This window comes from Trichoplusia ni, unplaced genomic scaffold (genome assembly GCF_003590095.1).
Source record: "Trichoplusia ni isolate ovarian cell line Hi5 unplaced genomic scaffold, tn1 tig00000251, whole genome shotgun sequence".
Taxonomy (NCBI): domain Eukaryota; kingdom Metazoa; phylum Arthropoda; class Insecta; order Lepidoptera; family Noctuidae; genus Trichoplusia; species Trichoplusia ni.
In genome coordinates this window covers 1-13,599 of record NW_020800010.1, presented here as the reverse complement: position 1 = coordinate 13,599, position 13,599 = coordinate 1, and the positions used below count along the sequence as shown (strand labels likewise).

The following is a 13,599-nucleotide window of genomic DNA, read 5'->3' as shown; positions in this document are numbered from 1 at the left end:
GATTCGGATACTTTTATTACTAATATTATTTATAGGACTGATTTATGTGCGCCCTGATTATTATGTTAACGATCTGAACTCTTCGGAATAATCGTAGGATATAGGCACATGAGGTATTAAGACACCGATTCCTTTTTTTTACACCGACCATGGCTACCGCCAGTTATTGAAATCTATGCATTCAGTTAAAAACTAATCTATTTATCTCTTTTGTTTCAGAGTGGGTTAAAACTCCGTCAGCTGACGGACGGCCGCCATCTTGTGCAAGTGATTTACAACCAAAATGGCGCCATACAAGACTGCGAATACGTAACGCAAGGCAAATCCGCCAGAAACTTCCTAAAAACATTAAGAAAAGAATTAAAATTAGCTTTAGACGAAGAAATATACAGAATAGTTAATAATCAACCAAAAAATATGGAAAACGAAAAGTTTTTCCGCCATTTTGGTAATGTTAGTTTTCGAATATTGAATAATGGCGAGCGATTACCGCCAGATATTTCAAGTTGGCTGGACTATGATAATTTGAAAATGGAATGCTTAAAGAGGCATAAGGAACTGCAGTTTATGATGGAAAATAAAAATAAAGTTGGAGAGACCTCTCTGGCTAGGTAGTTGTTACTTTTTACAAAAATAAATAAAATAAAATCAATATTCATTCGTTCGAAACGTTTGGAAATTCGTTTTATTTTATTCAGACTTGTTACTGGGGAATAGTAACTAGTATTTAATGGGAACTTCATAAATATTAAATATCTTGAATGACTTTTCTTTATTGAAAAAAAAACTGCATTTAATTATTTCTCGAACTATTTATTAGCCAAACTTAACATACAGTAACAGACCGACATTTTTCTAACAGTAAAAGTAATTCAAGAAATTTAAATTTCGAATGCACTGCAACGAACCTCACGACGCTCATCTCCTTTCGATTCCATTCTCAAAAACGTTCGAAATTCGTATTTAAAACCCAGTCTATGGAATGACCTCTTCACTTTTTTCCACCGGTGTTTAGACTCTCGTATTTTTGCACGCAGAAAAAGTCTTTTTCTCATTAAGACTATCGTTTCTACTATTTTTGGCGCCACCTTGTTCTGAATACTTATACTATAAAGGGGGGAATTTTATCTGCTTCATAGGCCATTGATTTGACATTAATGCAAGCATCTCTCAACGTCATCACATATAGCATAAATCTCATCTGTCATCTACGTATGTAACATTGCTATAAGCGAGCAAGGCAAAATGACATTCTTACAATAACTGCTATAAATGGTTTTCTTATATTTGTACTTAAATCATTCTCTCTCTCATTCAATCACTTTTCTTTAAAGTTTCTTGTCACTTGGCAATTATAGCGTCAAGTCCCTTGCAATACGAAATCAATTAATTTCACTAAAGTGACCTGCAAGGAACTTGATAATGATACTTCATTTAAATATTTATAAAACCTTTTTACCGAAAATAATTTTGTATACCAACTAGATTTAAATTAATTCTAAATTATTTATCTGCCTGCTCGTTTGACCTCATGTATCATAAAAAAAAGTTTACAGCACTCCTCTATCATTCAATCACCTACTCATTTATGCTCACTCATTCATTCATTGTCATATTATTTTTACAGTTATCAATGCATACATAAATAACAAATTAAATAGGAAACGTAACTAATATACTTCTACAATGAACAGACATAATTTGATAATAATAATTTATAATTAACTATAACAAATGATCAATGTAATCTGTCAATTATGTTATTTGTTATGGCGAGAGATAATTAAGAAATTAATGACGTAATTTAGTTATATTTTTACGTAATCAAAGCGCGAATTCGGCAATTTTTTTCATATTAATTTATTATTTAACTTCAAGACAGAGGATAATTTATAAATGGATATAATAAGGAATCAATCTTACGATATAATTAAAATAACTCTCGTGAGACCGATTCAAAATTATTTATTTATTAATAGTTCACTTACGCGTATTTATCGGATAGCCCGACTAGTTTCGACTCGCGACCTCGCCGCCGCATCAGCTCATGATGAAGGTTGGGTTCTAAACTAGTCGGAATATGCCGATTCACGCTTATTGTGAGTAATCTTACAGTTTCAGAACATCAAGCAATCTGAAAGATTTTATCGTTAACTGAAAGAGAGAGAATTCAAGTTCCTTATAAACACTATAACCATAAGCTTTCGTCTCACAATCATAACCTAAAAATCACCGTAATACATCACATCCACGCAACCACCCGCTTTTTCATTTGACAGCACCTGTCAAACTTAAAAAAAAAACTTACAATCTAACATAACCTACAAAAACAGGTCCCGAAGATCGTTCAGGGAGAATTTCATAGTGCCCGGGACGAAGTGGTGTGGCGCTGGGCACGTCGCGCGAAATACGGGGAACTTGGGCTCGACGCCGCCGAGGATCGGTGCTGCCGCTCCCACGATCACTGCAGACTGAACATAGGGATGTTCAAACGAAGATTTGGGTACTTCAATTATAGGCCGTATACTATTTCCCATTGCCGATGCGATAGGAGGTTAGTTTTCTTTTTTTTTAAGGAGGTTTTATTGTCTTTGTTTTTTTTGTGTTTTGGGTAAAATGGTTGTTGGGTTGTATATATTTGTTATTTTTCGTTGTAAATATACAGTTATGTTATTTTCGGATTTGGTTGGGTATGTAAATACTTTTTTAATGTAGTTCACGAAAGGGAACTGTCATTTGAATGTGACAGATAGTTTTTCACGCCATCGATTTTTTTTTTTAATTTATTTTTTAGTCTAGGAAAAGCTGTAAACTGATACAGGAACTCAATAACATGCTCTAACAAGAACTTATTCTAACAAAATCATCTTTTAACTGTATTTAAATTATTGAGTCTGAACTTAAGATAAACTGATTTTACGAGTATAGTACCTTAGGGCACACCACCATACATTTAACTCGTCCTTGGGGTCCATGGGTCAGTCCCTCAAGGAAAGCCACTTGAAGCCTGTTGCCACCAAGCTAGCCCAAGATGGTACCTGGACATTTATTCACAGCGGTAACTTGCAACAGTAATTTGATTTTCTCATGCAAAAAAAAGGGATTTGGGCATAAAATCGACACTCATGTCCACAAAACACCAGCCAAGTGCAAAGACTAATGGGAGCTCTTAAAACATATATAGATAGTATTTCTTTATTGCAAACCACACAAGAACAGGATTGGATACAAATAAATAGTTACATTGTGCCACAATACACCGTGAATTTTTAGTCGTCTACAAAAGCAGCCCAGTTCATGTTTCCAATGACTAGAACACGTTCATGATAAAAAATAGGTATTTATGAGATTTTAATAAATTTAAAATGCAATTTTTATTCAATATTATGATGCAATGCGTTGTTTTTTAGAAACACAGCTCTGTTGCGAGCGCGATCTGAGCCTTGTAACAATAGTGAGGGGCGCGGGCGGCGGCGTTTATATCATTTTTTAAGAGTATATTTCAGATTTCTCATGTTTAATTTTTCTTCGTACTTATTATCTTAGTTAATGATAAAAAAACAATAATCGCGCCTAGGGGTATTTTACGTTGGATACATGAACTGGGCTGCTTTTGTAAGACGACTAAAAAATCACCGTGTATAATATAAATACTAAATATATAAAAGTTTGTGTTGAAGATGGTGAGAAAGAGTTCAGTATTTTTATCGTAAACTAACGGAACCAAGAGTTGTTAAACACTCAATAAGATTGGGAACAGTAAGCGGATAGTTAAGATTATTTTATTAACTTTTGCAGTTAACTAAAGGAGTTATTACACTATTGAATAAGAGCCCTTTTTTATGGTAAATCATCAAATATCTTTCGCTTTGCATAGGACTGCGGGTAGACAAGTAATTTTGCGTAAAGGGAAACTTTCGCTCTGAGTTGAGTGATACTTGATAGGCAGTATCAGGCTTTTGCTAATTAAAACCTACCCATGTTCCTTCCGTTGCTCTTTGGGACTACGGTAATCATTAAATTAGTGAGGCTAAATGATGCCTCTCATGCTTAGAACATACACAAGTACCTAGAGGGAAGAATAACGTATAGAACTGGAGGATAATATTATGTTTTTTTTTCAACTCACACACGGTTATCTGATCCCAAGCTAAGCAGAGCTTGTGTTAGACAGACAACTGATAAACTTACTTATATATTTTCTAAATACATACATTGTATAGATAAATTACACCCAGACACCAGAACAAAATGATCATGCTCGTCACACAACATTTGTCCTGGGCGGGAATCGAACACTCCGGTATAGCTGTCAGGGTCGCTAACCACTAAACCAACAGGCCCGTCTAGTCTGTCTTTTGACGGCAGGAATATAAATTATATTTTTTGTTCCCAAATTCCATCCCTATGACGGAACATAAGGACTTATTACGATGCAATAGTTCAGGGCTAAGCTAAAAGAATCACAATTCAGTTCAGTGTAAAGCCTTCTTAAACCTTCTACGTGCGCACGTAGATATCCAGTAAAATTCTGTTATTTCTAACAATAAAAAGCATTGAGGTTAAACTTTTAAGACCTTAACGGTTTAAAAGTTATTTGTTCCTTAATAATGGACGCGGCATTTTGATGTATAAACGGGGATAGTACAATACGTCAATCTCATCATCACTTACCCTTGTCCCAACTATATTGGGGTCGGCATCTGATATATCCGGATGCAGTTAAGTACCAGTGTTTTTACAAGGAGCGACTGCCTATCTGACCTCCTCAACCCAGTTACCTGGGCAACACAACACCCCTTAGTTAGACTGGTTGTCAGACCTTCTAGCTTATTATTAGTAACTAGTTATCACAAGTATGACAACAGCAAATGTAAAGTGTCATGACCTATTTCATTTTTCCTCATGACGTAAGCCTATGATGCCTATGTTTTACGTACTTTATGACGTGGATATTGGGGAAACTCGACATATGACGAAACCTGTCATGTATTCTATACCAAAAGGGTTTAGTTTTTTTGTCAATCTTCTAACAAGGAAATAATAATAATAATAATAATAATAATAAACCCCTCGGGGCTAGTCGTTCTCTCTCTCCATGGGAATAACGCATGACCAGAGGGTACATTAGTATGCTTTTCAAACCTTGAGATATAAATAAAAAATGTATCTGAAGGTCTATGTAGGAGCATACATCCGCAGGGCAGCTTGTGGCGAGCTGTTTGTGAGTAGCGACACAACGGAACCTGAATACCCCAGGGGGTCACTCTTTATGGGGACTCCCAGCTCTTTCTTGCCTTAACTGGCTGGCTAGAGAGGGGTCGCTAGAGCTATATGCTCGGGGGTGGAAGTGTCTAATGGCGTAATAACGAGGAAACCCGCTCCGGGTCTGTGACCCGCGATGGTGAAATCGGTGTCGCACCTCTCTACACCCCTAGCCGCTCGCACTGGTGTTGCCCACCTGCTGTCAATCGTGACGGTATTATAGGGGGCCCATCTAGTGAGCGGCGAGTCACCGCCTGCCTAATTGTTTGCATTACCATGTGTAGAAAGGCAGGTGCCATAGTTCTCCGAATAATTTTAAAGAACTGGTCCACTTAACATGTCTCATTTATATAATAGCCTATTTAGTTTTACATACATATTGCAATAGTTTTGCATCTACTTTGGATTCTTCATCTCTGTTCTCCCATAGAGCGGAGGTGAATTATCCCTAGTAGATGCCCCATCACATTGTATATTAAAGTTCTCAAGAAGGCCTCTGTGCGTTGGACCTGTGTCCCCGTTCAAGCCTTTAAAAAGGACCGGGTCTCTTCTCATGAAGTTAGCCCGTGAATGAAAAGAGATACATATAATAATAATAATCTTTATTTCAGAACAATGTCCATACATAATTACAAAATAATAAGATTTATAGTAAAATTTGTGCGCGTATAAATGCTTTCAGGATGTCTGAGTCCTGCTTTTCCGCAATAACCTGCAGGATGCTGTTGGTGCTGCTCCTGACCCTGCTCAGTAGTGATACGAGCCGCTTGCGTATTACCGCGTGGAAGCCGTCTACCCTGGCTTCCGCAAACATACCGGAGGCACTGCAAAAACGGGGCAACCCCAACAACATCCTAAACCCGTTGTTATATTGGACACGTAAGGCATTGAGCGTCCTCTGCGTATATCTGAACCACAGGCTGCACGTGTAGAAAGTCTGACAGTAGGCTTTAAATAGAGTGACTTTAACTTGTTTACTACAACGCACAAACCTGCGGGCCAGCATATTACTTCTAACCGCCAATGCCCTACGTTCCCGTTCTATGTCAACCTGGTCCTCAAGGTCCTCTGTAACGTAATGTCCAAGATATTTAAACTTTTCTACCCGCTTTAGTTCAATGCCATTTAGCTTTATTGCGGGCACATTCAATGTACATTTACCGGGGGCCTTGAAAACCATGTACTCGCTCTTCTTAGCATTGTACATCAATCCATGCTGAATGCTATATGTTTCACATATTGCAAGCAACTGCCTCATTGCACTTACAGTTGGGGTCAGCAGCACCATGTCGTCTGCGTAACTAAAGTTGTTCATACAAATGTTGTCAATCCAGCATCCCACTCGTGTGCTGCTGAGCCCAACTATAAGCTCATTCACGTACAAGTTGAAGAGCCTAGGAGAACTCAAACCACCTTGTCTCACCCCGCACTCCAACCTGTACGTGTCCGAGAAGGCATTTGCCCACCTTACATAATTATTCTGGTTTTGGTACCAGAAATGAAAAATCCGTTGTACCTGTGTAGGCACGCGGGTTTTCTTGAGTTTCTCCCATAACAAGTCATACGACACAAGGTCAAATGCCTTGGAGAGGTCAAGAAAGCATGCATACACAGGTGTACTTCTTTCCGTGTAGTATTGGACAGTGTGCTTCAGACTCAGAATTGCGCTTTCAGTGGAAAGTCCCGCGCGAAAACCAAACTGAGCATCATGAATATTAATATTTTTATCAAGTTCTGAGTCGAGCACACTGTCCAACACCTTGGCCACAATTGTAGCCAAGGAAATCGGTCGGTAATTGTTCTTATCAGACAAATCTCCAGTTTTATTTTTAACTATTGGTACTACGATGGTTTTCATAAGGTCTATAGGCAAGTACGAGTGATTCAGACATAAGGTAAAGAACATTGCCAGCACACGCGGTAAATGAACACCAGCGTATTTTAGATGCTCGATACTGAGTCCATCATGACCCGGTGACTTGCCCCTAGACATGCTACTCACAATTTGTCGAACTTGTTTAGCAGACACCCTATACAATTCACCGGTCATGGTGGACCCAGGATCTGCAGACGAAGAACCCAGTGGAGACTTAGTGGTAAAATGTTCTCTAAACAGTTCAGCTATATCTCTGCTATCACTCGCACTTCCCACGCTCACTGGAAGGCCAGTCTTATGATTTAAACTGTTGGTTGCTTTCCAAAAATCACTAAAGTTTTTAGAAGCACGACATTCCGAAATAATTTCCATTTTTATCTGTTCTTTGTTATTGTGACACCACTTTAATCTATTTTTAAATAATTTGCGACTTTCACACATTTCTTCATATATAGTACCGGATTGTGGCCTATCCTGAGAAACCCAGTATAAAAATTTACTCCTAGCTTCCCTGTGAGCTTCACATACATGCTTATTCCATCCTATTACATGTTTTTTCTTACGCGAGTGAGATTTAGTTTCACAAGTGTTAATGGCTGAGTCTGTTAATGCTATTATTATATCCTTATATAGTTTATCTAGACAATTTCTATGTTCCTTACAATTACAAATATCATAACTACATTCTCTTAATTCAACAGGAAAATCTATTAATTTCAGTTTACTATTGCACAATTTGGTATAGCTTTTTATTTGTTCTTTAGTTCTATAGCCCCAAACAGCTTTATTTTTTATATTTTTATTATAATTACTATTTTTACATATAATTGCACTTAATTCACACTCCAATGACTAGGGGCAAATGATCAGACCAAAACGTGTCATAATTAATAAATACATTCTTAATAGTTTGTTTGGCAGAATGACTAGTAACACAGTGATCGAGCCACCTCACACACCCGTGAGCCTCGCTTATAAATGTATAATTACTTAATACACTTCCTAACACATCTATATCCACACAGGACCATTGTTGGTCCATACATAAATTAATTAGCTCGTTACCGAACAGTTCTCCCGGATGAGCATTAAAATCTCCTAGTACGTAAATAGATTCTATAGCGTAATGATCAACTATCGCACATACCTCGCCAAAACATGTCGTAAACTCCTCCAAATTGTCTATTCCATTTGTCGGCATGTAAACACTAAACACAAGAAATGCGCGGTCTTTCATAGACACTTTTATTGCACTGATACGCGGATTATTGCACTCGATAACAGTCACCTCTTTGAACACACTTTTACGCCACAGTATTGCCACGCCACCGTAAGGTCTTCCTTTCAAAACACCGTTTGAAATATCCACTGCTGACGTGCCCGTGTATGCGAACTCCTGGTCAACAGTGCCCAGTATCGGTATGTCATAGGGAAGTAGCCAGGTCTCTTGTAAGGCTATGATATCCGCCGACTGACACAATTTTCTGACACAATCAATTGATCTTTTTATCGACTTACAGTTAAAACTGACAAATTTAAATAAAGTAGTTGTTGCAGTTGTATTTGTTTGTATACCCATTATTAATTGTTTTGTATCACATCACTATTCACAACATTGTTTTCGGCCTTCTTAGTTTTATTAAAGTAAACAAAGCGCCTAAAAGACACACCTTCTGGCCACAGGACTATCATCTAAAAACATTGCGAGCTTGTGGTGTGGTACAAAGATTTTAAATGCATTATAATTTCTTTCCTTTTGCATTATAATTTTCTTTATTGTTACTGCAGTTTGAGTCTTTGGACAGAATGTAGTCAGCAATGTCGCTGTCAGTAACTTCTTTAGCTACACGGGATATAAATAATGGAATATTTATTTCCGCAGCTTTAAATTTCATATCCACATCCGAAGCCGCTTTTCCTCTACTTCCTGCAAACTTGTACTTTGGCTTCTTTTTTTGTACAATTGTCCATCCATTCTTCTCTTCTTTATCTGGTTGTATTTTCTCGCTTCCGCTTATCGCTTGTGATATAGACCGCGCCGTCTCCGGTACGACACTCGGGCGCTCAGGATTCGCGCGCTTGCGTTGCACCTGTGTCGAAACCGCGGTTGAGGCCTCCACGCGCGTGCTTGTATGTGAGAGAGCGAGAGACCGATTGATGCATTCCGCGTATGACAGGGACGGAGTATCATCGCTTTGCTCGCGACAACCCGCCAACGACTGCGTCATCGCTATGTTTTGCTTTTCTGTATTGTGAGGTAGATCAGTTATTGTACAATCCAATGTTTGGTGTTTGGACTGCTCAATATGTAATTTTAAATCATCTAACTGTTTGTTAGTCACGTAGGAATCCTTAATAATCTTTAGTTCGTTTTGCAACAACAAAATATCCTTCAGAAGTTTACTTGCATCCAGATGATCAAACGATATTGGTGGTAATTTATGTAGTTCCCGAGCAACAAATATGGGTACTAATTCCGGATCTGTTTCTTTAAATAATGTAATTATATCAGCAAGATCCCTCTGTGATTTTCCTTCTCTCTTACGCGAAATTTTACGTCTTGTAGTAGTGATCGAATCGAAAAGCAAGTTTTTAGCCGCTTCAATCTCCTCTTCAGAAAAACTTGTGACACACAATCTCATTAAGCTTTCCTCATCCATAACATCCATTTTGTTCTGGACATAGGCTAACACCTCACATATCACAATGTTACAGTTATTGCACTTAATTACTTTCGAGTTCGACGTCATTTTTCTAGCACCGTAGGTGAATGACGCGACCGCACCTCACGCGTACCCGCGGGTCACAATTAAAGGACTATTTACTCAACTTAGGTGCAACATATGTACTTACAGAAGAAGAAGTGAGAAAAACAACTATATTTAAGGATAAGAAAATTGACAAGCCTATTCTTGCCTTAAACTGTGTTGGAGGGAAAAATGCATTAGAAATGTCAAGACACTTGCAACACTCCGGCAAGATGGTCACCTATGGAGGCATGTCAAGAGATCCCGTGACAGTACCAACATCAGCATTTATTTTCAAAAACTTGTCTTTCTTTGGTTTCTGGATGACAGTATGGAATGAGAAAAGTGATCCTGCTGAAAAGGAAAAAATGATGTGTGAATTAATTTCACTGATCAGTGAACAGAAATTAAAAGCCCCTGTACACAAGATGATCAAATTTGATAAGTATGAAGAAGCTATTGGCAATACTTTGACCACTCAGGGTTTTATTGGCTGTAAATATATTCTTGACTTTAGTATGTAGACAATGTTGCATTGTGTTAGGCTGTTAAAATAATAAAATAGTTTATTGTATTTAATTGTTTTATTTTATTTTAAACAATAATTTCTTGACGTTAAACAGAACCGAGCGTATTAAATAAAAAAATATACTTAGATCTTATATTATAATACTAAAATGGGAAATAATTAGAATGTTTAATTTCAGGAAAACAGCCCTCCCTTCCCCCTTTACCAAGTGTGCCTGGAGATGAAGGTGTTGGAGATGTTGTGGAAATTGGCAGACACGTCAATAGAGTTGATCTTGGTGACAGAGTAGTACTATCATCCAGGTTGCTTGGCTCCTGGCGATACTACGGTATTTATCATGAAACTGATGTTCACGTTGTTTCTCATAATCTTCCTCTTGCTGAAGCTTGTATGCTAACAATCGCTCCATGTACAGCATACAGGTTACTTAAAGATTTTAGATCTATGAAGAATGGCGATACTGTAATTCAAAACGCGGCCAATAGTCCATGTGGTCAATGTATAATACAGCTCTGTAAGGCTATGGGCATTAATACTTTTAACATTGTTGCCAATCATTGTGGATATGAGGCTGTCAAGAAGTATCTTTTAAAAATGGGTGCTACTGCAGTATATACTTTAGAAGAAGCTGAGGAACTTTCGGGTCTCGATACGTCTTTAACCAGACCGGTGTTGGCCTTAAATTGTTTAGGAGGAAGATACGAAGATGTAATGCTGAAACTGCTCGAAAAAAAAGGTGTTATAGTATATTATGGGTGCGCCCAAGATTTGCCTATGGTAAAACAATTTTTACGTAACGACGCAGAGTTTTACAAATTTAGTTTAAGTGAGTGGGAAGCCTGTGCGACCTGTGTTGAGAAAGACATTATGTACAAGGAATTAATACAGCATATGGTCATTGGGAACCTATACGCCACCTGTTCATCAAGCAGTAGAGCTAAAAGATTATGTTTTCGCTTTAAAAAATACTGTAAACTGTGAAGCATTTGCGACGCTTAATTATGTATTTGATTTTACACTACCTTAACATGGCAGCATTAAAAAATCGTCTAAAAAAAGTGAACGCAACCTATGTCAAAAAAAATAAAATCAAGTGTCAACTCTGACTGTCAAAGTGACTGTTTACAAATCTACGAATTTCCTTCTATTATTTATTTTTATAATATTAAACTCGTTTTTCAACTAAGAATGGCAGTATTTTACTTCTGAAAGTATATTTAGTATGTGAAATGTCTATGTTTTGTTAGTCGCGTAGGATAGTAATATAAAATAGTTAAGTAATAGTACGAAAAGCTCGATTATTCGTAGGTTATCAGATTATAGAAATATTATTAACTCTTTTATATAAAAATGGATAAAAATACTTATGAAACTTATGAGTTTTTTACCAGCGAGTAGTAATGAAGCTGATACAGATCAGTTCGTTGTAGTTCAAGATGATGGCACTTTTCTGTGTAAGTATTTTTCTATTTCTCTATTTCTATTTTTCTATTTTTCTATTTCTCACAGAAGGTACGCATACGAATGTATCTCTCAAATGTATAAAATAAGTCGATTGTGCGATGGGATATAGTTCATTTCTGATAACACATTAAATTAGCTTAATACAAATGCAACATTTTAATTTTAAACAATAATTGCACATGTTTTATGTTCCTTTGAAATATTGATAAGATCTTTACTCTATTATATCTAACAATATTTCCAATAATTTTAAAACTACTGCCTCAATAAACCTCATGCCTTCAATACTAATATAATCTCTAAAATAATTATATTTTTCAGTAAACAGACAGATCCAGTATGTAGCTCAAGTCCAGAATGTGAAGGAAGTGTTGGAGGATGTTCAGCCGTGCACTGTGTATGGTGTGTCCTCACAACAGTTCTTTGTTTGATGTTGACAACCTGGAGAACTCATATCTGTATCAGGTAGGTAATATTAATGATGTCCTCATCAACCCTTAAGCAAAATGTAAGCATGTGAATCAAAACAAACTTTTATTTTTAAGTAATTAATAGGCCAGGTTCAATCCCAGCACAGGCTGATAAAAATGTGACTATATAAAAACTGTAAAATATGTTCAAGAAACATGTATTTTTAAATGTTTGATTTTGAATTGCCAACATGCACTGAGCAAGAATGGTGCTTAATCAATAATGCTTATTGCAAATATAAGAGAAGACCTGTGTGCAGTTGTGAGACATTTATCAGCTGATATTATTATTGTTAAAAGCTGCAAAATCATGCAACAAACTTTTTAAACATATAACTTCCATATTTATTTTCAACTGTTTGTAATTATAATGGTTATTTTCTTTCAGATCCATTTATACTACCAGAAGGAGAGAATAGTTTATATACCAACAGTTATCTGTTACAACCAAGCTCAAGCAACACTACTGAGCAGGTATTTATCAAAATATATTTATTCAGTTACAAATTGAATATGTAAAGTCCGGAACACAAGTCTTTTTAGTCCCTAAGTTACATTAATTAATTGTGCTACTTAATGCCTACCTCACTCAACAATATACTATCAATATCATAGCAATAATAAGCTGTATTCATGTTGAACAGATAACTTTCATCTTGATATGTAACAAGTAAACAAAAGAAATAAGAATCTGTTTTTTGATGCTCATATTTATAATAATAAGTATCATATATTTATTGTATTCCTTTCAGATGGATGAAGATGTTGTAGTGAATCACTTCAACAAACAGCCCAGCACACAGGATGTTGATGTTGATGTAGTGACACATAACTCCAAAACAGGGGAATAATTTTACTGAGGTAATTTGATCATTTGCTCTTATATTTGTTTATAAATACAAACACCCTTGACATGATGATCTGGAAAAAGCAACATCCAAAATCAATAATATAATCTCTGTATGTCTTTAAATTGCATGTCTCATTATGCTTGACCTTTATGTATTAAACAGTCAATTTTTCTCATTAAATTACAGATAACATTAAGTGATGAGCAGTATCGCACATTAGAGCAAAAAGGCTGGATACTATTGGAGTCAAATGACAAAATATTTGTACTTGATACATTGGGGCTTCACGACATCACCAGTAACGATAGTATGTAAACAATATTATTTATTCTACTCACTACTTTAAATGTCAAGGCATAGACTTCAAAAGGCCATGTCTTGTACTGATATTATTGTA

The 13,599-nt window shown here is 36.5% G+C and overlaps 1 long non-coding RNA gene and 1 pseudogene across 1 annotated transcript; both read left to right on the top strand.

The window, feature by feature from the left end:
• Nucleotides 1-219: 219 nt before the first annotated feature.
• Nucleotides 220-10,706, top strand: LOC113507017 (annotated as a pseudogene).
• A 1,615-nt stretch (nucleotides 10,707-12,321) lies between these two features.
• LOC113507018 lies at nucleotides 12,322-13,184 on the top strand. The gene is made up of 3 exons (XR_003401787.1): nucleotides 12,322-12,346; nucleotides 12,740-12,825; nucleotides 13,104-13,184. It is a non-coding gene; the product is annotated as an uncharacterized LOC113507018 (long non-coding RNA).
• Nucleotides 13,185-13,599: the final 415 nt, after the last annotated feature.